At 42.6% G+C, this 26,463-nt stretch overlaps 1 protein-coding gene across 24 annotated transcripts in view; it reads left to right on the forward strand.

Moving 5' to 3' along the window:
• Window positions 1-26,463, forward strand: part of MICAL3 (microtubule associated monooxygenase, calponin and LIM domain containing 3) — a 195,957-nt gene that overhangs the window by 38,295 nt on the left and 131,199 nt on the right. For 22 of the 24 annotated variants that reach the window (XR_005379691.1, XM_038576209.1, XM_038576205.1 and 19 more), the window contains exon 2: window positions 6,945-7,023. The exons of 1 other annotated variant lie outside the window; for it this stretch is intronic. The gene's annotated coding sequence lies outside the window, so the exon portion shown is untranslated. Of the gene's footprint in view, window positions 1-6,944; window positions 7,024-16,165; window positions 16,282-26,463 lie in introns of all 24 variants that reach the window. One more of the 24 variants, XM_038576206.1, reaches the window with a different exon arrangement.

The raw sequence follows: 26,463 nt of genomic DNA on the forward strand, positions 1-26,463 counted from the left end.
AGAGGAAATGACCCAGCCAGGAAGTTGGGCCACATCACCAGATGGCACAGTTGGAGAGGCCACTATTCTGGCCCTTCTCTTGGGAGATCTGTGTTAGGAGGCCAACATAGGGTGGGGCTGACAGTGGGATTTCCTTTCCTGTTCATTATGGGATAGTGAGTATTTAAAAATGTTTCATGAAACATTCATTGGCTAGTGGCTGGGTGTGTGCCAAAGTTCATGGCTCTGAACTTCTGAGCATCACCAAATAGCTGAGTAGTTGGGGCTGCCTTCTCTAAGATATTTATCTTGGTGTTACCCTTTATTAGATCAACAAACAAGGGGCGCATGGGTGGCTCAGTCAGTTAAGCATCTGCCTTCGGCTCAGGTTATAATCCCAGGGTCCTGGGATGGAGCTCCACATCGGGCTCCTTCCTCAGTGGGGTGTCTGCTTCTTCCTTCTCCCTCTGCCTGCGGTTCTCTCTCTCTCTCTCTGTAAAATAAATAAATAAAATATTTTTAAAAAAAGATTAAAAAACTAAAGTTATTCCCCACCTTGATCTTATTCTCAGGCCAGTTTCGGATTCACTTCTTTACCTTTTCTAGAGCAACCTAGCCCAGGTAGACCTTTGAAGTACTTTAGCTCCCTGTTGGTCAGCAGTGTGGGCATTACCCAGGAGCCTGTTAGAAATGCAGCATCTCAGGCCGCTACTAAGACCTACTAAATTTAAGTCTGCATTGTCACAGAATTCCCAGGGAATTTGTGTGTGCATATAGAAGCATTTGCTTATAGTTCTCATATTGTATTTATTTATCATCTTTTATTATCAGTTAACTGTTTCAGTATTTCTTCCTCCCCTTTACAAGCTTATTTATTATCTCTTTGCAGTACTTGATGCAAACTGGGCACAGAGTAGTCACTAATCAATATCTTTAGATTGACTGGCAGTCATCATTTATTTAAAAATTTGTCAGAGAATGTAAGGATCATATGAGAGATTTGACATGCATACCCATAAAAATTTACTGCTAAAGAAGAAAAAAAAGGGAGAGAGGGCACAAATTTGAATCCACCAAATGAAGCATCATTTATGGAAGGGGCATAATGGGCATTGGAATCAGACAACTTTCAACAGTGAATTCTCCCAACTTTATCACTTGCTATCTGTGTGTGACCTGGGGGAGTAAGTGATTTCATTGGATTCTTGTTAATTTTTGAGATATCTTCTGTTTTATCATAGGGATAAAATAGAGATGACTTTCTTAAGAGTTATGTCATATCTACCCTCTCTTGTATGGTTTCATGATTTCCAGGATGGGCCATGAGCCCCTGAGAAACAAGGCCCTGTCTGTGTATTTGCTTTCCCCAAGAACACTCCTCCCAAGGAGGTGTGCCTGGTATTAAATGCTATTCAGCAGATGTGTGAGGACATGGGAGGAGCAAGAGCTTGACAAAGGGAGCACACTGCTGTCTTGGAGCACTGTGCCCATTCCATGTCCCCCTCTCCCACCTGGTAGTCATGCTTTTATGGACATATGCACAAAGCAGACTGCTGGCCTAAGTAACTGTCTTGGAAGCTCTCAAAAATAGAAAGTCAACAAGATTGTGGCAATACAGTGGGAACGTCTTCCCCCTAAAGCTCTTTATACTTCTGCCCAGGGAAGGGGAGTATGGGCTTGTCAGATTGCAAACTAATTTGTCATTCAGTGACCAGCAGCAGGAGCATCTGGTAGATCAGCCTGAGACCTGTCCAGCTATTGTGCATTTACTTTGTTGGAGCAGAGGCTTGAAGACCTTGGAGACCTTAGGGCTGATGCCTGAGATCAATGCTGCCAGGTTATGTTTCACTGTTTGCTGTTGAAACCCATGATGTCTACCTGGAGCAGGGCATGATAATATATGTAGATGAACTCACAAACAGGCTTCTGGCCTTTGAAAATGAAAACCGTTATGTTTCCCAGCCAGACTATCATTTCGTCTCCTCTTGATTCACAGTAAAATAGAGGGAATGCTTGGTTGTCAGCATTGGATGTCTGACCTTGTTACAAGTCATGGTGAAAAACTTCTAGCTTCCAAAGGGGTTGAGACTGCTTCCTAATACTTGTAATTTTGCACTGACAAGTCAACGAACATTGACTTTTCTGTTCACATTGGTGATTCTGTAACAGCTGCGTGTATATAATACCCGGCGATGTGTGAAAGGAGGGCCGTATCTTGGAGTTAGCATGAGGCAGGTATCTGAGTGTTTTCCTGTTTCCTTAAAGGGCTCTTTCCTCTGACTTAGTTCCTTTGTTAAGGGTGAAGGCTGGCTGGCTGATTGGAGTTGTTGTTAGGTTGGTGGGCAGGGCAGCCTTGGTCTCCTCAGGTTGAGTAGCTGCCTTGGCTGGTTCAGCCTTGCCTACAGGGGTGCAGGTTGCAAAATTAATGTGTGCAAGAGCCATGGTCTGGCTTGAGAGAACAAAGAGGAGAACATATGCCAATCCAGCCAAATGGCACAGCAAGCTTTGTTTGGATCTTAGGTGGACAACAAACAGTTTATGTAGTCTTTCTCTTCTGAAGTCATACTTCGACTTTCTTTGTGATTTAACAAATTCCTCCCCTCCCACTCTTACTCCAGGCTCCTCAGCCCATATTCTTTGAAGTCTGAAGTGTGGAGAGGCGAAATCAAGGCTCCCACTGCCTCACCCTTCCCGCCTGGTGTCAGGATCCTGTGCTCCAGCCAGAGCAGCTTGCTGGAGAGCGGCGGGAGGGGCATCCCCAGGGAAGAAGGCAGGAAGGACCAGAGGCTAAAAATAAGCAGCTTGGAAGAACCTGCTTACTGTTCTTTCAGGTCAGATGTGGTCCTCCCATGATAACAGAGGTTGGAGTATAGTGATGGTTTTGGAACAAAGAAGAGGAAAGAAATCACCTCTCATTGAAAGAAAGAAAGATCACCACAAAATACAGACTTTCACTATATGTTCCAGATAAGAGGGACTTTTCCAAATAGCCTGATAGTCTTAGCTGTGTGTTCCCATGTAGTTCTGGGGAAATACATGCATCTAGCACTAAAATGGTTCAGTGTGTTGAGTGCTGAGACATTCTGGGACTGTGGGTAGGTGTTCTCACAGAGGTTTTTCCCAAGAGATCTTTTGTACATATAAAGAAAAATGTGTCCCGTTTACAAGGCAACTCTTCTTATGCTAAATGGAAGAAAATCCCCTGGGTCATGTTTGTACAGTGAATACACAGCACGGGTCATTGTTTTACAGAAGAGGCGTACCAGTCACAGAGCAGAGGGTCAAAAAGCAAGCTGTGCCAGCTCTTCTCATCCTTCCCTTTTCAGTCCTTTTAGAAACTGGTGGTCTCCTGCCCCCCAAACCACAGAAAATGAAATCTTCCCTGACTTCCCTCCCACACTATCTAGCGGACTCAAAAGGAGCTGATTACAGCCAGTGAGAGTCCCTTCTACTTGCCCTGGGGTAGCCAAAGGGGGATCCAAGGAAAACAACAGAAAGTCCTTGCGATGCTACCTGCTTTAGGTCATTTATACCTGCTGGCCCCATCTTCCTCCCAATATTCAGTATGCTGTTTTAATGAGAGAGAATTTTCTGTCCTGATTTTCAGACCAGATTTCTGACTACTTAATAAGGTTATGGCTTGTGTCTGCCTTTTCATGTAACCTGAGAAAGGAGCTGTACTGTTCAGCAAACTGCCCCGAGCCCTGATCCTGCCCTGACATGGCTTGTGGCTGGACCTTCCACTGTACTGGGCAATAGTGAAGTCTTGTGTCATGCTTGGCCCCTATGACTCATTTCATTCCTTTTATCTTTGTCTATTAACTAAATATAGCCTCTTCTTTCTCTCACCCTTTCTTTCTCTGATCTCTGGGCAGAAGAGAAGCTTTGTCTGTGGTCTTTGATGTAGGGGGCTGGCTGGATTCGAAAGGCATTCTTAGGTGAGTGTGAGAGTATATGGTAGAATTGGGGCACACTGGTGCTGCCATCAGGCTTGCGAGGGGGCAGACCCACTGCTCTCACAGAACTCTTCTCCCTGGGCACTGGGATCCACGAGCACTTGATGTCCACGTCACAAGGAGTAGCTTCTCTGCTAGAAGAAAGCAGTTCCTCAGGTGAATCTTGCTGTTGTTTTACTTGGGGGGAAACATGGGAATGTAAACGATGGAGAATCTTCTTAGTTGGCTTTCTTCTGTTAACAGGTGACTGTCCTGCTCACACAACCCGTTGGTTGGTGGGTGGGGATGCTCTTGGGGATTGCAGCAGATGGTGCTGTACGCTTTGGGGGTGAGCTAGCCAAGTACCTTCCTTTCTCACTGGGCCAGGGTGAACCTAGTATGAGCCCAGAGCCCAAGGTGTCCTGAGAATTCAAACTGTCATGTATCTTAGTGGCCAAGGGAAAGGGAACACTGGCTGTTGGATGGTTTTTAAGACTTAGGGTGCCAGCTGGCAGTATCCACCACAGGTTGAGCTTAACTAGGGAAGGAAATACGGAGACAGAGGAACCAGAGAAACAACTCTTGGGAGAAGGTAAAGACAGAAATGGCAATGGGAGAGAGGAGCTGAAACCTCTCTTCTGGAAGCTGGGTTGAATCACAGTTGATAACAGTCTATTAAAGGCTCGATTCAGTCTAGCCTATCCTAATATTAGATTATATTGATTGGCTTATCTAGTCATACTGATTAAAAAAACCAGAATTCCACTGCTCGTGTGTGAGACATTTATATTTAATGGCATTGGATAGTATACTTACCACTCATAGTAAGTTTGAAGAGCTCAGAGGGATGCAGTGGTTTCCCAGAAACTGCTCCTCCTCCTGCCAGCGTGGCATGCCCCATTTGCAGAGGACCCAGCAGCCTACACTTCTCTTAACACATTCAGTTCCTCCCTGTTTTCACTTAAAAATGCAGTTTCTACTGTGTGCTTTCTCATCTAGCCACCTGTGAATGTAGAGCCCATCTCTTGCAACCGAGGCTCTTTGGCCTTTAAGCAGAGTCGAGTGCCAGTTCTCCCTGCTGCCTGGCTGTGCCCAGTAGTCTCAGCCTGTAGAATCCCAGGAGAGCTGGCATACACGTTGCTGGGCAGACTCTGCATGGAATGTTGCCCTCATGCCATTAGCAAAGCGGAGGCTGGGTTGGCCCTGCTCTCCCTGCCTCCGACTTTATTGTTCAGGACTTGATGTCATAATATGCTTGAACAGGCGGAGAGACCACATTAGCTTGGCTCTGCAGTTGTAAACAATATTTGCTCTGTGAGTTTTCTCCTTCACCCTCTACTCTCCTGGAGCCCTGTGCCCTCTGCCACCACCACCCCCTCTCTTCTTGCATATTCCAACCTTGGCTAAACGGCTCCATTCATAAGATAGTCAGTGTTTTCTGGGAGGAGAATGGACTGAAAATAACCAAGTCCCAAGAACCTCCAATTGTCATGCACCAGTAAGAACTGCTTAGTTTCTGGGTACAGATTTTAACTACTGTCTAGAGAAGCAATATACTTTCCTTGTATTTCTTACACACTTCACTGCTTTGAAATCCTATTTGAAAACACACACACACACACATACACACCACGCTCGGGTAACAAAAAACAACTTTCCTAAAAGTCTGACTGTTTCCTTGGTGGGGAGCACTGGAATCTTCCATCCAGTGCCCCACAGAACAAAGGCTTCTGTATCAGTCTTGGCAGGAGTGGAAGTTGGAGACAGACTGGAGCACAGGTATAGGGGCCGGCTTGGTCTTTGCTTGCACCTAGGGAATTTGGGAATTTCTATATTTTTTGCATGGACAGGTTTTTCTCCCTCTGCTTCTCACTTTAACATAAAAACAGGGTATCAAGAAAACCCTACCTCACACCTGCACTGTCTTTTACAATTTGACACTTGGCGTGGTTGGTTTCATAGACAAACCTGCTCTACCTTCTCTGTATTGATTGGTGGCTGATGATGTCATGGCATAAAACTCAAACCAATTGTTTTCTCTGTGTGACAGGCCTGAAAACAGCAGACGGCAGAGCTCTTGCTCTTCTGTCTTCCTCCAGTTCAGGCTCTCAAACAAGATGGGAAAAGGTGGGAGCAGAGTTATGCAGCAGATCACATTGATTTATTCATAAACCTCAGTCTCAGGCACCTGGAATACGGAGCTTCTCATATACGGAAAGAATCTTTGTTCTTTGCTGAGAGCACATAGTACTTTTGCTGGAAGGGATTTTGATCTTTCTGCTTTAATCTCTGTTAAGGGAAGGATAGAGGCATTTTCAAGGAAACTATACTGGCCAAGATAGGGTAGGAATAGGAGTTAATTTCAGGAAAATACATAATAATTGGAAAAATTTCACTTGATTCATCACAGAATTTGGCAACTCTTGCTGCCAGCATGCTTCTGTCATGGAAGTAAACTTTAGCTATATAATTACAGCTCTAGTATGTGAATTAGGGAATGGTGCAACCTCAGAGTGTTACATCTGATCTAAAGAGCCCAAGGAAGAGAAGTTACATGTGCGTTTAGTCTTGAGTGGACTTGATGAGACTTGCTTTCACCTTGGACCTTACTTGGGCCTACTGTGGTACTGGCAGAGCAGAAGGGCCTGGCCTGAATCTGGTGTAGTGTTCATCAGGCTTGAACCCTCAGGACTGCCAAGGTTGACATCATGAGTTGGGCTCACCTTATACTGCCCAGCGGAATTACTGGAATTACTAGACACTTGTCATCTATGGCTGTTCAAAATATCCAGAAGCCTAGCAGAGAGGCCAGGCTCCTTCAGTGGGTTTTGCAGCGGATAGCACCAATGAGTGAAGCATCTAAACAAAGCTCTTTCTTCCATCAGGTATCTACTGATGACTGTCTTTAGACTTGGTAAGGTCTCTGAGCATCTGAAAGCCTTTCCCCTTAGAATTTTACATGATCATGTCCAGAGGCCCAGCAACTTACCTCAGGACATATTTTTTTCAACCCACTTTTCTTTTTTTCAGAGTCGTGGTCATACCTGAATTACCACTAACCTTAATGACCATTTCCAAAAAGATTGACTGGAAAAATCACACCACTCTGGTAAGTAGAGGAGGTGAGGCATGTCTGACATGAGGCATCAATGGCAAGACGGAAGACTGGATAGGCGTGTCTCCCAACCCACAGAGCTGTCCTTGGTGGGGTCATTTTATATATACTCTCGTTGAAGCACCCAGGACTTAGATTTGTTGATTTGGAAACTAAAGTTGGCTTGGCAACCACAGTCACTCATGTACAGTCTCCTTCACCCACTTGGGTTGTGCTTAATTCTGTGCTTTCCTGCAAACATACAATCACTGTGCTATTTTTAGATATGTTGTGGTGTCACTTCACCCCAGGAGAGACAGAACATCACAGCTGGTTTACATTTTCCTGAACAAAACATACACATGAAGAGATTAGGCACACCATTTCCTTGAGCTGTGTGGAATATTACCCAATTCTTTTGCTGGGAAACTCTCCTTTTTTGTTAATGTTATTTTAAGGTTGGGGATAGTAGAGATTTTTCAAATACATGGTTGACGTGTAGAGGGGAGAAGGTCCATCCGAAGGTAGACAAAGCGTCTGATTATTCAGTCAGATGTGTGTTGTATCCCTAGGTTTGCCTTCTGTTTCCCTTCTTCTCAACTCTGGTGGCACAGTAGAATCATGGTGCGAGGAGAGTGACATACACCTACTCCATGCCACCACAGAGATTCTGATTGGTTTGATCCAGGGTCAGGCCTGAATATTGGTAAATTTTGCCAAGTTCCTTGATGATTCTAATGAACAAGTAGCTACTCTCGAGAGAAGTATAGTAAAACGTAATATACATTTTTTTCTCCCTCTCGTAGTGCACACTGGCCAAAATGGTACATATGAAGCACATGGTAGTTTCTTTCCCATCATAGAATTATTAATCATAAAATAGTTTTAGTAGTTGAGAATTGCCTAAATTTTCTGAACAGTGACACCTGTTGCTCTGGTGTGGCATTTGAAGCTCGCCATATTTCTTTTTTCCCTCTTTTAATTTCCATCTTTGCAGGGGAGCCCCTTGTCTTCTGGGAAGAACCCAGTTGTAGGTCTACTGAAGGCCTCTCTCTGAGCCCCAGATACTTTCCTCCGGAAAAACTTAAAATTGGGAAGTGCTTGAAGTGCTCAAGACTGGCCTACTGTTATGACTATCCACTGATTGGAAGGCTTCATCTCCACTCCTGAGGATGACTCAGTTTTTAGCTTGGCTGACAGTAGACATTAATGTTTTTGTTCACTTCTCTAGGCCAGAGGAAAATGGTGTGGTAAAGCTCTTTGCTTCATTCTTCCCCACAATAACCCAAACAAAGACTCGTTATAGGCCTAAGAGAACAAGATTTATGGGGTACAATCAGTGTTGAGTGCGAGTACCTGCTGTGCCTGTGTGATAAAGTGGGGGGAAGAAGTACTCTACCTGGTTCATTTGCCTGGTGGCCTCTGGGCACAGCTGGGTGTCCTGTACATTTTTAGTGGGAGGGAGCAGATTGGCCCATTATTCTATCAGAATTCTGACCTGATTGTAGGAGTTTATGTGGCTTTTGGCTTGTTTTGTGTAATTTATTACACTGTGATTTAATAGCTCTCTGAACATTGGACACTAACCTGTCAGAGGCAGAATTTACAGCTTTTTCTCTGAGAAGAAATTAGTCCATAGTTTGAGAAAATGTTCTTTAACTCCTCGAGTATTCACTACCTAATTTCCACACCCTTCTCTGCCTAGCTTCCCTCTCTGAGCCCCTCTGGAGTTGCCATTGCTTTTGTATTTGTACAGCCTTGGGTTTATACTGCCTTTGCCTCTCTTTTGTGATGAAGGTTTTTTTTTTTTTTTTCTTAATTTTATGTTATATTCTTTTGTATATTCCACCACTGAACTTGACGATTTCATGGAACCAGTCCTTTGATCTTTGGGTTTGATTTGGTTTTTCTAATGCTGTGTTGTATGGGTTCACAACCTTTATCAGGATCAGTTCTCTTCTTTGTAGGTTGACTCACAAATACTTTTCACCTATACGAAATCTTGTTTTTGAAGTTGTGCTCAACTGGTCCAGAAAGAACAGATAGTAAAATAGCAGCTAATGAGGGGCATCTGGGAGGCTCAGTTAAGTGTCCAACTCTTGATTTTGGCTCAGGTCCACACTGGGTGTGGAGCCTGGTTAAGATTCTCTCTCTCAGGGGCACCTGGGTGGTTGAGCGTCTGCCTTTGGCTCAGGTCTTGATCCCGGGGTCCTGGGATCATATGTCTTTGCCTCTCTGTATTTCTCATGAATAAATTTAAAAATCTTAAAAAAAAAAAATTCTCTCTCTTCCTCTGCCCCTCCCCCCTCAAAATGGCAGCTAATGACACACTGAAAAAATCAGACCTTGATCCTTAAAAGTCCAGGTATCCTATAAGATGGTGGACAGGTGAAGTCTGGAGGAGACCATAGGAATCAGTGGACTCCAGCATATTGCCTCTTAATAAGTACCTACTTGGAAAGGCTGCAGAGGATATGCCTTAGGAGAGAGTTCAACTGAAGCAAGAAAAGGGAGAAAACTCTGGTAAATGAGGCTGAATATATAGGGGAGTTGGCTGGGTATGGAGGAATGGTTATAGAATGCACAGTGGTCAGATTTGAGGTTTGAAAGTAAGAGAAGGAACAAGGAAGTTCAGAGCATTATGGGAAGAAAAGTATGATAGCATAAGAAACTTAAGAGTCTTCCACATTTGGTGTCGACTGTTGGAAATAAGGTGTTTGGTAAATTTTGCATCAGCTTCCATTGAAAAAGAGCACTAACTCTACCAGTAATCTTAATGACTTTTTACTCCTTATGGTTTCACTTTTATTCAAATTCAACCATAGCAAGTTGAGCGATCATCAGTATTAGCAATCCCTTATTGAGTAGATGTATATAAGATTCAAAAATTAAAAAAAAAAGATTCAAAATTTTTGTTATTAGAAAAATCTTAAGGTGATTAATTTTAGATTATCTTTGGTTAGTCGTTAAATGACATTTTAATTCTCATCAAATAAATTATGTAGATCAGCTTAACTAGAGCAAGTCAGTCACCTCAGTCCCAACATTTTAAAATATTATATGCTTTTTATTGAAGTATAGTTGACATACAATGTTATATTAGTTTCAGATATTAACAACATAGTGCTTCAGCAATTCTGTACATTGCTCAGTGCTCACCACAATAAGTATAGTCACCATCTGTCACCATACAACGTTAGGATATAAATGATGATATTCCTTATGCTGTGCTTTTCATCTCCATGACTTACTTATTTTATTTTTTAAAACTTCTTAGCTCATTTTATTGCCTGTTGTCAGCAAATAGTATATTAACCTATTAGTCTTTTTTTTTTTAAGATTTTATTTATTTATTCATGAGAGACACAGAGAGGCAGAGACACAGGGAGAGGGAGAAGCAGGCTCCATAAAGGGAGCCAGATGTGGGACTCCATTCCAGGACCCCGGGATCATGACCTGAGCATATACTCAACCACTGAGCCACCCAGGCATCCCTAAGATATTAGTCTTTTAAGAGAATACAAAGGAATCCTAATTATTTGCTTTGGGGACCTAGTCTGGCATGCTGTCCAGGAAAAGGCAGTTCATAACATGGCTTAGCCCAAATTAATGTTGGCATTTGGATGCAAAACATCATGTTAATAAAGGTGATTAACTTCTCAATCACCTTTGGATACCTCTCATATATGATATTTGGGAACTTTTTGGATATGGTGGCTGAGAGCAGAAAGAATTCCAGTGTTCCCTGGAAAAATATCATCTCAACATCACCTCTTAACATATTTACAGTGTTTTGGAAGACAGTGCAGAAAACTTCCATATCATGTATTATCAAATTCTTTATAAAATTCATTTGTCCCAGGCTTTTTTTGTTAAATGATGATTTGAGGATATTCAGTTAGTTCCTTGAGCCCAGAAGTCAAGTTAACTTATAGATTTAAACATCTTTTGAAATACCATTAACTATTTTATTTTTCCTGAAAGACAATGTTGATAATTGACAAATTCAGTGATTGAAATAAGTTACTTAGGTGATGGCTTACTTGTTTTATAACTGGAAATTTGTATCTCTTAATCCCCTTCACCTGTTTTGCCTGTCATCCCAGCCCCCTTCTTTAGCACAACACCACTTTCTTCTCTGTATTCAAGATTCTGTTTGTTCATTTATTTTGTTTTTTATATTCACATATAACTGAAATTATATTTGTCTTTCTCTGACTTATTTCATTTAGCATAATACCTTCTAGGTCCATTCATGTTGTCACAAATGGCAAGATTTCATTCTTTTTTATGACTGAGTAATATGTATACTTTTATAACTTGTGATTAAATTAATATTACCTGTTTCCTTTGCCTTGAAAATGCAGCACATGTATATACCTTTATTTGAAAAGCACAGGTAGAAAATCTTTAAAGGATTTTGCAAATAATACATTTATAATTTGATTATTTCATTTTGCTAATAAAGGAAGAAAAATTGGCTCTATGTTTTGGTGGGGGGGGTGGGGGGGTTCCCTTAGAGCTTGGCATTTTTTTGACCAGGCTTTTTGTCCATAGCCTCAGAATTATAAAGGCTAGGGCCTTCTGCAATGATCTTGCAGGCATGTTCTGACCTAGGAGCGAACAGGATTGCTGGTTCTGATGACATGACTTTCTAGGGCTACTTGAAGGAGTATTATTACCTTCAGTGAATATAATAACATGTTCCTATATCTCCTTAAAGTGTGTACAGTTGGGTTGGTGGTTCCAGATGTTTTAGGAGTGGGTGTCCGATGTTTCCATGGTGCCTTGAGTGAGGTAACTTTCTGGTAGTAGACAAGGCAGTAGTGGATGGGACTATTAGTCTTAGAAGAGGGCAGTTGCTTTAGTATAGAGATAAGAAGCCTAGTTTTCCAAGTCTCTATCCAGCCAGGAAGGGCTTTGTATTTCTAATTACGGAAAGAAGTATTTGAGTCCTTTGGAGGTGATTGTCTGATGCCACCTTTCAGAATTGCAGAGACAGATAGATCTGTCCTTCACAAGAGACACGTTGTTGAGTCCGAGCCTTATCAATTGGCTGAATTCACTGCCAGGACCGAATTCACTGTGGGACTGTGGAACAGATCAGCACTCATGGGCTTCATGCCCTGCCTCATGGTATTTGTTTTCCTTGAGGTATATAGCAGAGATGCATGGCCATCACTCGCTGCTGTAGAGCCTTTGTGTGAGTAGGAAAATGTACCCCTTCTTCTGTGTATGCTGCTCCTCACCAGGTATGTAGTTTCCTGAGTGGGGTTATAGGCTGGATTTCAGCCCCTGTCCAATCTCCCTTTAACTGGAGAGCATGCAGTGTTCCACATGGTGGCCAGGAATTGGGGAGCAGAAGCCTGTATTTATTCAGAATCAGGAACTCTAATGCCTGCATGGATATATATTTGTCTTTCATTAACTTGTTACCCAAATGGTTTTTGCTACAAGTACTGAATGTCCTAGAGATTTCAGCTAGAGCCAGGAGCACTGGAGGGAACAGAAGGGAGAAGTGGTCTCACTTTCTGCTAAACCCCAGTCATCTGGTTATCAAAAGAGCATCTTAGATCAAGGGACTCCTTATTTATCTGGACACCCAAATCTTTTGTTCAAAAGTATATTTGGCACCAGAGTATAGCACAGTTACCTATCAGGTTTAATGTTGTTCAGGGCTGAACTTGTCTTTTTATAGTAAGTTCAGGACTGAAGTAGTTGGAGAAAAGGTAGACTTTGATATTATCCAATTTAAAATAGTACCCTTGGAAGATTGATGAGTCCTTGGAAGGACCTATAGTAGAAGAGTTACAGGGTAATTCTTAGGCTTGCTTAAAAGTATGACATAAAGAAGCAAAGGGAGATAGTGGAGTGAAGTTAACCACTCAACTGAGGTGCCATTGATAGCTTGTTGTGTGACTCAGGACAGGTTATTTCATCTCTCTTAACTCCTGTTTTCTTTGTCAAGAGGGGGACATTAGCATCTGCCTTCCATACTCATAGAATTGTGTAGGGGTAAGTAGCATAACTTAGGTGCTTTTCTTTTCTTTTTTAAAAGATTTTATTTATTCATGAAAGACACAGGGAGAGAGGCAGAGACACAGACAGAGGGAGAAGCAGGCTCCATGCAGGGATCCCAATGCAGGACTCGATCCCAGGACTTCGGGATCACGCCCTGAGCCGAAGGCAGACACTCAACCTCTGAGCCACCCAGGCGTCCCAGAAGTGCTTTTCTTAAAGCATGAGGTGCTACCTACATGGTGGTGTAGTTGAGAACAGTACACAGACAGACATTCCTCCACTCTTTATAGAGGGAGATGGCATTAAGAATCAGCTAGAGAGGAAAACTGTGACAGTGTTAAGACTAACCACATGCTCTTCTCTCTTCTCCTCCTTCAGACCTCTGCTTCAAGTTACCTACTCAGAAGAGCTTCCATGACCAACTTAAGTGGGCCCCTCCTATTAAGTCAAGGAATCTGTGCATTTCCTTCCTGGCACTCATACTTTGTAATTACATAGTTATTTGCTTATTTATTGTACATATCCTCCACTAGACAGTAAACTTCCCAAGGGCAGGCACTGTTTTCATTCCCCAACATAAATTTAATGCCAAGCTTAGGGCCTGACATACACTACACACTCAATAAATAATTTGATCAATGAAGTGTGAGGCGACAAGACATATTGGTCTTCTGCCTGGGAAACAGCTACTTTGGGAATGCCCAGGTATACATCTCATTCTTTTGTGGGTACATCCAGTGGCAGAGGACTGTCTGTACCTGAGACTGCTATAGCACCACCAGGTTGCAGGTTCTAAATGCCACGGGCTGGATTTGTGACTCATCTCAGCCCTTCCCCCACATGTCCCTTTCTACCCATTTAGAGACTCTAAACTCACTTGCACTCAGGTGCACATTGAATTTGGTGAATCTGTCCCTTCGAAGAGAAAACTCACTCTAAACTATAGAACTTGGTTCCAGGGAGATGATAGCTTGTCAGGCAGTGAGCATGTGTCCTATTTGCTATTTATAAAGTGTCCCACCCTGGCTCTGGTCAGAGGCCACACCCATTGGGTTCCCAGCTGTCTGTCCCCATCTTGTGCCAAGCAGTGCATGTCAGGTTCTTCCTTGGTATGTGAGGCGTATTGCAGATTTCGTTCATAAATGCTGCTGAGTGTCCTTCAAATTACTGTTCTCTTGGGACACTGAAAAGATGACCTTTTTTGGTTTATTTTTTAATTTTTTAATTTTTTTAAGATTTTATTTATTTGTCTGACAGAGCACAAGCAGGGGAGCAGTAGAGGGAGAGGGAGAAGCAGACTCCCCACTGAGCAGGGAGCCCAAAGTGGGGCTCAATCCCAGGACCCTGGGGTTATGACCTGAGCCTAAGGCAGATGTTTAACCGACTGAGCCACTCAGGTGCCCCGAAACAAAAATTTTTATATGTATAAACATTTGTATGTATCTGAGCCAGTATGAATTTTGGGGATAAAGGATTTATTAGACCTTACAGAATTGAGGGAGGAACTGGGAAAGTGAAGGTCCAGATTGGGGTGTTGGAGTCAGAGAAGAGTCACTAAACAGTCTGCCTGAAGTATCAGGATGAGGGGACAAGACAGAGGCTACAGAGAAGTCCGAGAAGCCTGCCATGGCCATTTCTGGAGCAGGGCCACCAAAGGGAAGCTCCTGGAGAGCACTGTGGGAAGCTGTTGCTTCTGGGCAGCTACTGTCCATTCTGGTCCATAGCCAAGTGTCTGGTCGTGGGCCTGTGGCTGTTGCTGGGTCAGTGGGTCAGCAGTGAGATGGAAGAGCAGTGTAGTGTGAGGGAAAACAAGGACCTGTTGGAATCTGTCAGGCATCGCTGTCTCTATTACCATATTTGACTGCCAAGACCCTCAGAGAGTAATGGCCACTAATTCATTTCCATTTTCCAAAGCTCATACAAATTCCTTTTTTGGCCAGCTCTAACTGGAAACCCTAACTGGGGATTCTGGGGAACATAGTTCCCAGCTTGAGCAAGCTGACACAGCACTGTCCAGATCAGGATCCCAAGGGCCCCCTCTTGCCCTTTCCCAGACGATAACTCCATTCTGCCACTCCCAATCATTATTTTGACTGACTTCTGCACCATAGATTTGAATTCATTTGCTTGTGATTGTTACATAAATGGAGTCATGCAATATGATCTGTTTGTTGTGTGTGCCTTCTTTGCTCACCATTGATGTGTGCATTCATCTTTATTGCTGCATGTTGCAGTGGTTTGTTCTTTTTCATTGCTGTATAGTGTTTCATTATAGGAGTATAAATTGCTTGCTTATTTCTCATTTTGCTATTTTTGGTCATTTGGGTTGTTTCCAGTTTGGGAGTATTATGAATAAAGCTGCTATAAACATTCTTGTATTTATCTTTTGATCTACATAGACATTTTCTTTCTTTTGGATATATCTATAAGAATAGGATTTCTGAGCCTTATGGTTACATTTAAGTTTAGCTGCAGGAACTACTGCTGAACAGTTTGTAAGGTGGTTGTGCCTGTTTACAGAATGTCTGAGAGTTCCAGGCGTTCCATTTAGTCATTCTAATGGTTATGTAATAGTATCTTGTGGTTTTGCTTGACACTTTCCTGATAACTAATGATTTGGGGCACCTGTTCTCTAGATGTTTTTTGGCAATTTGGAGGTCTTCTTTTGTGAAATACCTGGTCAGATCTTGTGCTCATTCTTCATTGGGTATCTACATCTTTCTTATTGGTTTGTTCAAATCCTTCACATCTTCTGGATATGAGCCTTTTCTCAGTTACAAGTAGCCCTCTGGCCTTAAGGAGGCATGTTCCTCCTGAAGCAGTGAATATGTGGATGTTAGGCATGTTTGAAGAGGGAAGCCTTTGAAAAAATGTGGTTATTTATTACTCTTTTCTTAGGGAATTAATACAGTGCAGTATTAGAAGTTAGCAACCCAAACTACATGTGGTTTAAAAATAAAATATTGGGCCCACAAATATTTTTACTGCTTTTTAAAAATACAGTTTATCTTGAGCACTGAAAATATATACAAACCAAAACTGTAATTCACTCCATAAGGTTTGAATGTTTGTTGTGGATCTGACTCAGCTAGAAGCTGGGGATAGGAACCTGGCTATGAAATGTGCTGTGTTCTAGGAGCACAGAGTCCAGTGAGAGGTATTTGACCCACAGAGGAGATCTGTACTGAGGAAGAAGGGAAGAACAAAGTTGGCTAGAGAAGCACTCAGAGAACATATGAAGCTGAAGCCCTGGTGAGTGAGTAGGTTCATATTCATCATCTACCTTGGTTTAAAGATTGAAGGAGGTTGAATGTGTATGCATGGGTGAGCAAGCGCACCGTAAGCTGTGAAAACAAAATGTTCCTGGAGCCAGCAGTTGTAAGTGGCTGAAGAATGGGGCGCATGATGGGAGGTAGAAAGAGTGATGAGGATGGGGGTGAGGCAGGTGCCAGCATGGGCTGGCAGTCAAGCAGGTTAGTCTCTCAACAAAATGGTATCTTCCAGAGTGTGTAAACAGGAGAGTGACATGATTAGATTTGTTTAGAAAGATCACTTTGGAAGAAATGGTATGTGAATTGGGATTTCAGACTTGAGACAGGGCCTGTAAACTTGTACACCCATGTTCATAGCTGCATTATTGATAATAATCAAAAGATAGAAACAACCCAAGTTGTTCTCTTGATGGGTGGATATATACAGGCAGTGGAATATTCTTCAGCCATAAAAAGGAATAGAGTTCTGGTACATGCTGCAATGTTGGTAAACATTTGAAAACATTATGCTGAAACAAACCAATGTCTCTGCCTGCCTCTCTCTCTCTCTCTCTTTCTCTTTCTCTCTCTCTCTTTCTCTTTCTCTTTCTCTCTCTTTCTCTTTCTCTTTCTCTTTCTCTGTGTCTCTCATGAATGAATAAATAAAATCTTAAAAAAAAAACCCTCTGAAGAGGTGGAAATATTCTGAAACTAGATTTAGTGGTGATGGTTGCAGAACTTGATAAATTTACTAAAAATCGTTGTACATGAAAAGAGGTAATTCTGAGTGTAAGTTCTCACCAAATCTGTTTGAAAAAACATCCTCTCCAATCGTAAGCACTGCAACTGTTTGTCCTGCCTAAGTGCTACTCTTTTTGGGCAACCAGAGCCCTCCTCAAAGTCCTTATGGCTCTTGGCCAAGTCCTTCAGTTCCATCCAGAAATTGGCCCAGTTTGTAGCTCTCACCTGGCTCCTCTCCACCTGCTCTGCCTCATGTATCCAGTACCTAACCTGGTTGGACTACCAACCAGTTCTGTTTCTTTTGTGAGGCTAAAAGGTGAGAAGCTCAGGCTCTCCCAGAGGCCAGTTATACAGTTTGTGGCTTATTCTAATCCAGTGCCTCTTATTTTCCCTTGCTGTTTGGCGGTCTTAATGCTCTGTTAACACCCAGGTTACAAGGTAAGTAGGATATTTCATTGAAACTAGAATCTTGCAGAATGGACATTTTTCAGCAGTTTCATTTGAACATTCAGTGGGAGAAGAGGTTAAGTAATGATTCTAGTTGTCTTATGTATTCTGTAACCTCTTTATTCTCTTCTGCGTTCTTCCCCCAAATTGTCTAGATGATTGAAAATGAGGTAAAAACGTGTTCCTGTGCTCACTTCGGCAGCACCTATACTAAAAAACATTTTCCTGCCTTCACCCCAAATGCCACTCTACCAGTTGGATTGCAGTCAAGTTTGGTTCACCATCTTATTATTGACTTTCTCTTTGGGAGCTATAAGTATATGGCAGTGATCTTGCCTACCTTCACTGTCACTAGCAGGTATTGAGGCTTTAATACGAACAAGTAGGTTAAAGTGCCCCACAGGAGATGGGCAGCCAGAGCACAAAGACAGGTTGCCATTTTGATGTCATCCCAGTGTGAAAATTCTTGAACTCTAGAGGGTATCACACTGTACTTAGAGGTGCTCTGAGGCTTCCAGTCAGGGGCCTTCCGAAATACAAGATGGCTTAGTTAAGGGACTTTTAACGCAAAGTCTTTATGTCTGTTATGCCCAGTATTTGGATCGCATATGTATTTAAGTTAGAATGCATTCATTTTTTTCTGTCCCAAAGTAAGTGATATTTCTAAAGGTGGTAGACTTAATACTCAAAAGAGGAACCTTAGAGGGTGAGATGCACCTACCTCAGCTTGTAGTGCTTGGTACTGAGCGGCCTTGACTCATGGCCACAGGCAAGAAGTCTTCCAGTTGGTGAAAGGGCAGGTGGCATCCTTGGTTGCCTTCTTCCTAAGTATAGCTTCCCTGGAGTTGGACCTGCCTAAGCCACAATGGTGAGAGGATCAAGCAGTAATACTTTATAGTAGCCCCTAGGGAGCTTTTGGGTTCTCTCAGATTTTAGATTTCAGTCCATGGAGCAAGCCAAAGTGCTCACCTGTGGACCAGAGCCAGCAGGTCAATTAGCAGCTGTTCTGTGTTTGTAATAAATTAGGCAAGGGTTTTAGGAAATCAAGTGGTGAGCGAGGAGCAGCTTGTAGCCTGATACTGTGCTGCTGCCGCCAGAGAAGGGTGCCTGGTGGCAGCACTGGGTCTCTTGGCCATCATGTGTTGGCATTTTAGGACAGGAAAAGTTGGGGAATATAGTGTTTAGGCCCTTTCAGGATCATATCACCTAAACTCATTGGCACTGAAATAAGTAAAGGTTAATTAGTCTTCTCTAGAAGCACTTTGGTAGGTTGCTAGCTATTAGCCCTGAGTAGGTGGGGTTTTGTAGCTCAGAGGTCTCAGGGCAGTTGGTTTTGATGTTTGGTCTTTGGGAGAAGGGAAACTAGTGTTTTGGCAGTACTTTAGCAACCCCCCCAAACCCCCCAGCCAGGGTGAAGGGTCATCCCCAAGAGCAGGATGTGGTACAAGTAGGGAGAAGTTCTGGGCTGTACACGTTCAAGAGCCTGCCAGAGTGTAGCATGGGGGAGTTTTTAATATTCCTTAAACATAAAAAAGAAAAGCTTGTTGTTATTCTCTTTCTTTAGATGTTTCATTTCTAACCAGATGGACTCTTCCCCATGTGAAGGAGTTAGAGATGTAACTATGGGAGTGATTATCTGATGTCACAGCTCAGCAGGAATCAGAGTAGAGTGAGGGCTTGGCCTTGAACATTTGATACAGAGAAGACTGCTGTTTCACTGGGGAAATTATGCCTAAGTCCCATACCCTTTCAAGCTAATTCAGAAGGGAAAGTATATTCTATGGAGCTGGTTTAAGATTAGCCCTCTCAGTTTATTTCTGCCTTGGAGAGAACAACTGAAGTTTTTTCTATGAAAGTGGTTGAAAAAAACACGGCCTTGGAGCCCAGGTAGATCGAGTTGGTTCTTTGGCGCATAAAGCTGAGGTAGAGGGGGCACATCTACCTTACTGGGGAATTAAGACCGCTTTCCTTTGTTAGCTGTCAGCCTCCTGAAACAGCTTTGTTTTACCGCTCCTGTGTTACAGCCACTCTTCTCAGAAGAGTGCCTGCTTAGCTTGCTTCAAGTCTCTCCGGTCTTTTCTCCTTCCTGTCTCCAAGAACCACTGGGGGGTATCTGGTGGATGTTTTTTCTTTAGACTTTCTAACTTTGGGGGGATTCCTGGGTGGCTCAGCGGTTTAGTGCCTGGCTTCAGGCCTGGGGCGTGATCCTGGAATCCCGGGATCGAGTCCTACATCATGCCTGCTTCTCCCTCTGCCTGTGTCTCTGTGCCCCTCCCAATCTCTCTCTCTCTCTCTCTCTCTCTCTCTCTCTCTCTCTCTCTCTCTCGTAAATAAATAAATAAATAAAATCTTTAAAAAAAAAAAAAAGACTTTCTAACTTTGGAAGCTTCTTCAGTGACTTAGAGATCATTTGACATCTTAAAAAGGCAAATATCCTGGAATGTGAATTGAAAGCAGTTGTCCTTTTTATAATCTGGAACTGTCCAGAGATGCCTTAAGGAACTCAGCTTTGGCCAGTTCCTTGTCTTTCTCTCACACCCTAAATCAACAAGTTAATGACAAAGTAATTGTTCACAAATACCTCTTCTCCTTTTCTATACTTCTGTGACGCTGAGCATTGTGGCCCAAGCAAGCCTTTCATTTATCTTTTTCCTTCTTTCTTGGCATCTGCTTTTCCACTAACATGTGTACTAAGTGCAAGTATAAAAATGAACTGTTCTTCCTACTAACTAGCATCACATGAGTAACGGGTAGACAGAAATGGACATAATTCCAGAATGGTAAGTGTTGAAAGGGAGGTATGTACCAAGGTGAGAAGAAACTCAGAGGAGGAGGTGACTAACTTTGGCAGGAGTTTCAGGTAGGTGGGGTAATTTCAAGTGGACAGAGAGAAAAGACATGAACAAAGCTGAAGAGACTTGTAAGGGTATGGTACAGGGATGCCTGAGTGGCTCAGAGGTTTAGCGCCACCTTCAGCCCAGGGTGTGGTCCTAGAGACCCTGGATCAAGTCCCATGTCGGGCTCCCTGCATGGAGCCTGCTTCTCCCTCTGCCTGTGTCTCTGCCTCTCTCTCTCTCTCTCTCTCTCTCTCTCTCTCTCTGTCTTTCATGAATAAACTAAAAAAAAAAAAAAAAAAAAAAAAGATTAAAAGGCTGGGGCACCTGAGTGGTTTGGTTGATTAAGCATCTATCTACCTTCTACTCAGGTCATGATCCCGGGTTCCTGGGATGGAGCCCCGTGTTGTGCTCCCTGCTCAGCGGGGAGCCTGCTTCTCCCTCTCCTGCCCCATCCCCTTGCTGTGTTCATGTTCCTCTGTGTGTGTGTGTGCACGTGTGTGTGCATACTCTTGCTCTCTCTCCCTCTCTCAAGTGCTTTCTCTGTCTTCAAATAAATAAATGCAATCTTTTTTTAAAAAGATTAAAAGGCTGTTGTAATATAGTCCAAGCTAGAAATTGTGGGTGCTTTTACCAAGACAAGGGTGGTAAAAATGAACTCTATAAATAGAAATACTAGAGAGTTAGAATCAGCGGGACTTTGCTTTTGGTTGATTGGATTAACAGGTGATGTCAGAGGTGGGTCTGAGATGACCCCACATTTCCATTTGGTTGGTGGCTGGTGGTGGCATTAGACTATGTAAGAGAGTGTGAGTTGGGGGAAGAGAACAGAAATTTGGGACGTCTCAGTCTGAGGTAATATGAGATATCGAGGTGAAGAGGCTTAGTAACATGTAGACCTCAGGAGCAAGGTCACAAAAAAGAAAAGTTTAGGGGTCACCTATTTTATGAAAGACAGGGGCAGATGAAATCACTGAAGCCACTTGCAGGAGCTGAGCAGCAATGAGTATAATAGTAGGAGAAGCAGGAGAAAAAGCCAAGGGAGGGGCAGTTTCTAGGAAGAGCCACTGAGAGGGAACAAGTAAGATAAGGATTAAAGTGTCTGAGCCTTTCACAATTAGGAAGCCATCAGCAACCTCACTGGAGTGATGGAGATAGAAGCCAGATTGGAGAAGGAATGAAAAGATGGACAGAAGAGTCATTAAGAGGTCATAAAGTGGTGGCAGAAGAGTAGACTGCTCTTTGGGGAAGCTCAGTTGTGAAAGCAAGAGGGAGAGGTTGGTAGGTTGAAGGATGTACAGGTTTAGTGGTGTGTGTGTGTGTGTGTGTGTGTGTGTGTTTAAGATGTATTTAAGATATCCTGCCAGCATATTGGCAGGCTAAAGGAGAAGTAAGCTGCTAATGAAGACATTTTAAAATGTATGGTAGATAGATGGTGGTAATGGTTATACAACACATGAATGTACTTAATGCCACCAAACGGTACACTTACAAATGGTTAAAATGGGGGAAAAGTTTACGCTAGTAGATGGAGCTAGATTCAGAGGAGAATCATGTGGATGGGATGGACAGCCTCCGGCTGATGGGATCTTTCTCTGAGATGGGGGAGCAGGATGGTGAGGGCATCCTTACTCTCTTATTGACCAAGTGAGAGGCAAGAGCATGAAGAGTGGAAGGGTGGCATGGAGTAGGAGACCTGAGAACACAGCCAAGGGTACAGAAACCAGTGTGGTGGGTTCCATGAAAGAATTGCTGGGTAGGATTGAGCCCCTCACCCCGCCCCCGCCCGTGGTTGGAGTTGATGGTATGATATGGCCACATCAGTCTGCACTGCTGACTTTTTTTCCCCCTCTCCCAACAGTTCAGAAAACTTATTTTCTGAACAACAGCCCATTCCCATTCCACTTTTGAAGCTGGAATTTTAAGTGTCTAGTTTTCTCTATTTGGCTCCCTGTCTCTCTACCTAATCTCTGGGCAGCCTTATCAGAAGCTGGTGAATAGTGAAACACACAGTAACCCTTTGTCATCCTGCCTTAAATGAGAAAGTGCTGCCTTTTCAGACACTGTCGGCTTAACATAGGTTTGTGTTTTTCTGATGCAGATTTTTAAAATACATAACTTGGATTTAGAAATATTATGGGTCCTTCACTTACCTATCTAGGGAAGTGGGCCGGGGGCTGTTATATAGCATTTCATGACATTGATACCACTCTTTTCTGGAATCCAGTTTCTTTTTTAGGGGACAGTTACTTTAAACCTATTTATTTGGCTTTTGATAACAGAGCTGCCTCCAGGTTTGGCTCCTGTCCTGCTCGCAGGTCCGAATTGGGTGCAGTGGCCTGCTGGGCAGAGCATGTATAAGGCAGGTCTAGAGTAGCTCGTGGTCATGGAGAAGTACCAGATGACCCAGCAGACCAGAGGGTAGGAACCATCTGGATTTCCCTGTATGTATATTCTTTCTCCCAGCCTGATGGCACTTGCCTAAAGATACTCCATCTGTTTTCATTTGATACGATTTGTGTCTCAAATCCTAATAGAATTCTGCCTGAATCCCCAGATGTCTGGGCAGGTTGGAGAAGATTATGAACCTATCCACTTATTCATATAAGAGGTAATTATTGTGCATCTGCTGTTGAACCAGGAACTGTCCTAGGCACAATAATACAGCAGCAAACAAATTGGCAACAATTCTTACCTTCATAGAGCTTACATTCCAGAGAGGAAGACAGACAGTAAATAAATGACATTTATAGTATGTCAAGTTGTGGTGAGTGCTTCAGCAAAGACCAGGGAAAGAGGATAAGCAGAATGGGGAGTCAGTTTTAACTAACGTGGTGAGGGAAGGCCACACTAAAAAGGTGACATTTGGATAAATACCCAAGGGTAGTGAGAGAGTAAATCGTGCTCATGTCAGCTCCATGAGAAGGCTTCTGTCCTTGAAGGCAGAGAGTTTTTTGCCTCTCTGTTCACTGGATTGTTTCAAGAACCTAGGAAAGTACTCAACACATAATACATGCTTAATATTTTTTGAATGCATAAATGATCTGAGGGAAGAGTATTTCAGACAAAGAGAGCAGCCAGTGCAGAGGCTGAGATGTGTGTCTGGGGTGTATGAGGAACAGAGGAGAGGCCAGTCTGGCTGAGGGAATGTGTCAGATGGATGGCAATAGGGGGATAGGAGAGGGGTAAGGTGTGTATGGGCTGCAGGTCTTTCAGGACTCCTGAGACCTTTTAAGGGTGTCCATTAGGTGAAAACTACTTGCACAGTAATACTAAGATGATGTTATTTGCCCTTTTTTCCACTCCTTTATACTCATGACTGTATAGTAGAGTTTTCTGGTGGCGACATGATATGTCTGTGTTGCAACAGATGGAATGCAGAAAGCAGATATGGGAATCCAGCTGTCTTTGTAAGACAGACATTAGGGAGATTTGCAAAAATGTAAAACATCACTCTTCTAAGTTTTGTTTTGGAAAATATTTTTGTTTTTCATAAAATATGTTAATTATGTGGCTATGTAATGGATTGTTATTTTTAAACGAACTAATAAATTTTGAAATTTTTTTCTCTTTTAACCTCAAATACCTTAAATATAGACAGACCTTTGGGCCCTCATATTTTTTTTAAATTTTTTTTGGGGGGGCCCTCATATTTTTAAGAGTATAATGGAACCCTAAGACCAAAATTTTGTGAAATACTGTTACAAGGCCTTGTAGGCCATTGTAAAAATATTTGCTTTTTCCCTAAGATGAGAGCTATAGCCATGGCTCTGGCGAGTCAAACAAGATGAAATTTAGTGAAAATAGTTAAAAGGCCCTGATGGGTCCTGAAAGCAAAGCACATAAATACAGGGTGAGGAAGACATATTTTAGAAACAACACATCAATAATAAGAATTTGGAGTTGTCCTATAAAGTGTATGTCAGCAGTTGAGTGTACATTTCAGTCAGGCTCTTTCCTTTTTTTAGTTGGGCCTACATTCTGCTGGAGGAGATAGACAATAAGCAAGTAAATCACATACTGTATCAAGTGATAACAAATACCAGACAAAAAATAAAGCAAGGTGAGGGGGCTAAACGGTGATAGGAAACTGGTGCTTTTTCGTGTAGGTGGTCAGAAAAGGTTTGACTAATAAGGTAGTATTTGAGCAAAGATCCGAAGAAAATGAGGAAGAAACCATGTAGCTGTCTGGGTGGAGAGCATCAGGCAGAGGAGCAAGCAAGAGCTGAGACTCTGGAGGGCAGTCTGTGGAGGGTGCATGAAGAACAGGAAGGGGCCAGTCTGGCTCGAGCCTAAGGAGCATAGGGGACAGTGGTAGGACATAAACAGGGACATATGGAAGTGGAGGCAGGTCACTTGAGGCCTTATAGGTCATTGCAGGACTTTGGATTTAACTATGAGGTGGGAAGCCTTTGGAGCATTTGAGCAGAGTATATCACCTGATTTGACTAACATTTAAGTGAATGCTAGGGCTGCTATATAGAAAGTATTTGTGGTTGGAGTGGGATTTGAACAGTGCACACGGAGAGAGGCAATTGTAGTAATCCAAGTAAATGATGATAATGACTTTGACGAAGGTGTTAGAAGAAGAGATGGTGAAAAGTAGTTGGCTTTTGGCTGTATTTTGATGATAGACTGAAATTACCAAGGAATTGACCATGAGATGTGACAGAAGTTAGGATAATTACAAGGTTTTTGGATTGAGTGGTGGATAATGGTATCATTTGCCAAGATGCAGAATACTAAGGAAGAAGCAGGCTGAGGGTAGGAATGGGAACCAAGAGCTTGATTTTGTGTATGTAAGTTTGAGAGGACTGTCAAATATCCAGGTAGAAATGTCAAATAAATAATTGGTAATACAAGTTCAGAAGAGAGAAAATAAATATTGGAGCACCACCCACTATCTCTGCTATAAAATGGTGCTTGAAGCCAGGGGACTAGAGGATTTTCAGAGTGGATTGTGTCATGAAATCAATACAACAGAGATCAGCAATTTTTTTTTTTAATGAAATAGAAGACAATATCTCAATAGTAAGGGTAAATTTTGTGAAAGTCTTTTAAAAATTATATAAACATATAGAGAGAATGTGTGTACAATTAAAAATTTTTAAAGCTACTGATGTTTAGGAAGTAGATGTAGATTGAGAAGAGTACCCAAAGACTAACTGATCCTGTGGCCATTTCAAGTTGCAGCCAACTTGATGTGTGAGGGACCAGTAGAGGACACGGGGAAGTGGCTAGTGAGGCAAGAGGAGACCAAAAAGAGTGATGTCCTAGAGGCAAAGAAGAGGGGGTGATCAGCTATGACTCAGTGCTGCAGATAGGTTGAAGAAACTAGGATTGAAAACTGACTGTAAGATTTGAAAGTATGGAGATGATGCATGTCCTTGATGAGACGTTTCTGTGAAGTGGTGGGGATGAAGCTAATTGCTGTAGGTTCAAAAGAGAAGAGAAAATTGTAACCACAAACCATTTTTCCTAAGAGTGGAGTAAGCTAGTCAGAGGAGATGGGGACAGGACAGGGTTTTTAGAGAAGAGAGGTATATTACAGTAATGGAAATCATTCAGTTTGGGGGAGGGGCTTGGTGCAGGAGAGAGGGACCAGTGTAGGAGGCATTACAGCTGAGGAGGGGATTGGATTGGGTGCATGGGTGGAGGGTTGCTTCAGGTAGGCATGTGGATAGTTGTCTGTTCACTGTCACAGGAAGAAAGGCAGATGAGATGGGTATAGACATTAATGATAGCAGCTAAAGAAGGTAGAGAAACTGAAAACCATGTCAAAATAAAAATGGTTAAAAGAACTAAGGAGAATGTATAGATAGCAAATATTTGGAAGATTGTTAGGTAAAAGAGAGGAACTAATTCTCTGGATACTTCTAAGAGGTGTTATTTTGGACCACCAGGTAAAAATCTTGGGGCAGAATGGTTTTGGTCTTCTGCATAGAAATTGAGTCCTTGGGAAATTAGCATTTCAAGCTGATCAAAGATGGGGAAGACTGCTTCCTAAGGTAGAAAGTTGCCTGGCATTGGAGGTATTCGTGTGTTGTGGATGATATATAGAAGATGCAAATGTGAAAAAAAAAAAAAAAAGAAGATGCAAATGTGGTATGGCTGCCTAGATGAGATGATCTTTCAGATCCTACCCAGCCTTGACCATTGTG

Source organism: Canis lupus, chromosome 27, assembly GCF_011100685.1.
Source record: "Canis lupus familiaris isolate Mischka breed German Shepherd chromosome 27, alternate assembly UU_Cfam_GSD_1.0, whole genome shotgun sequence".
In the NCBI taxonomy this organism is placed as follows: Eukaryota; Metazoa; Chordata; class Mammalia; order Carnivora; family Canidae; genus Canis; species Canis lupus.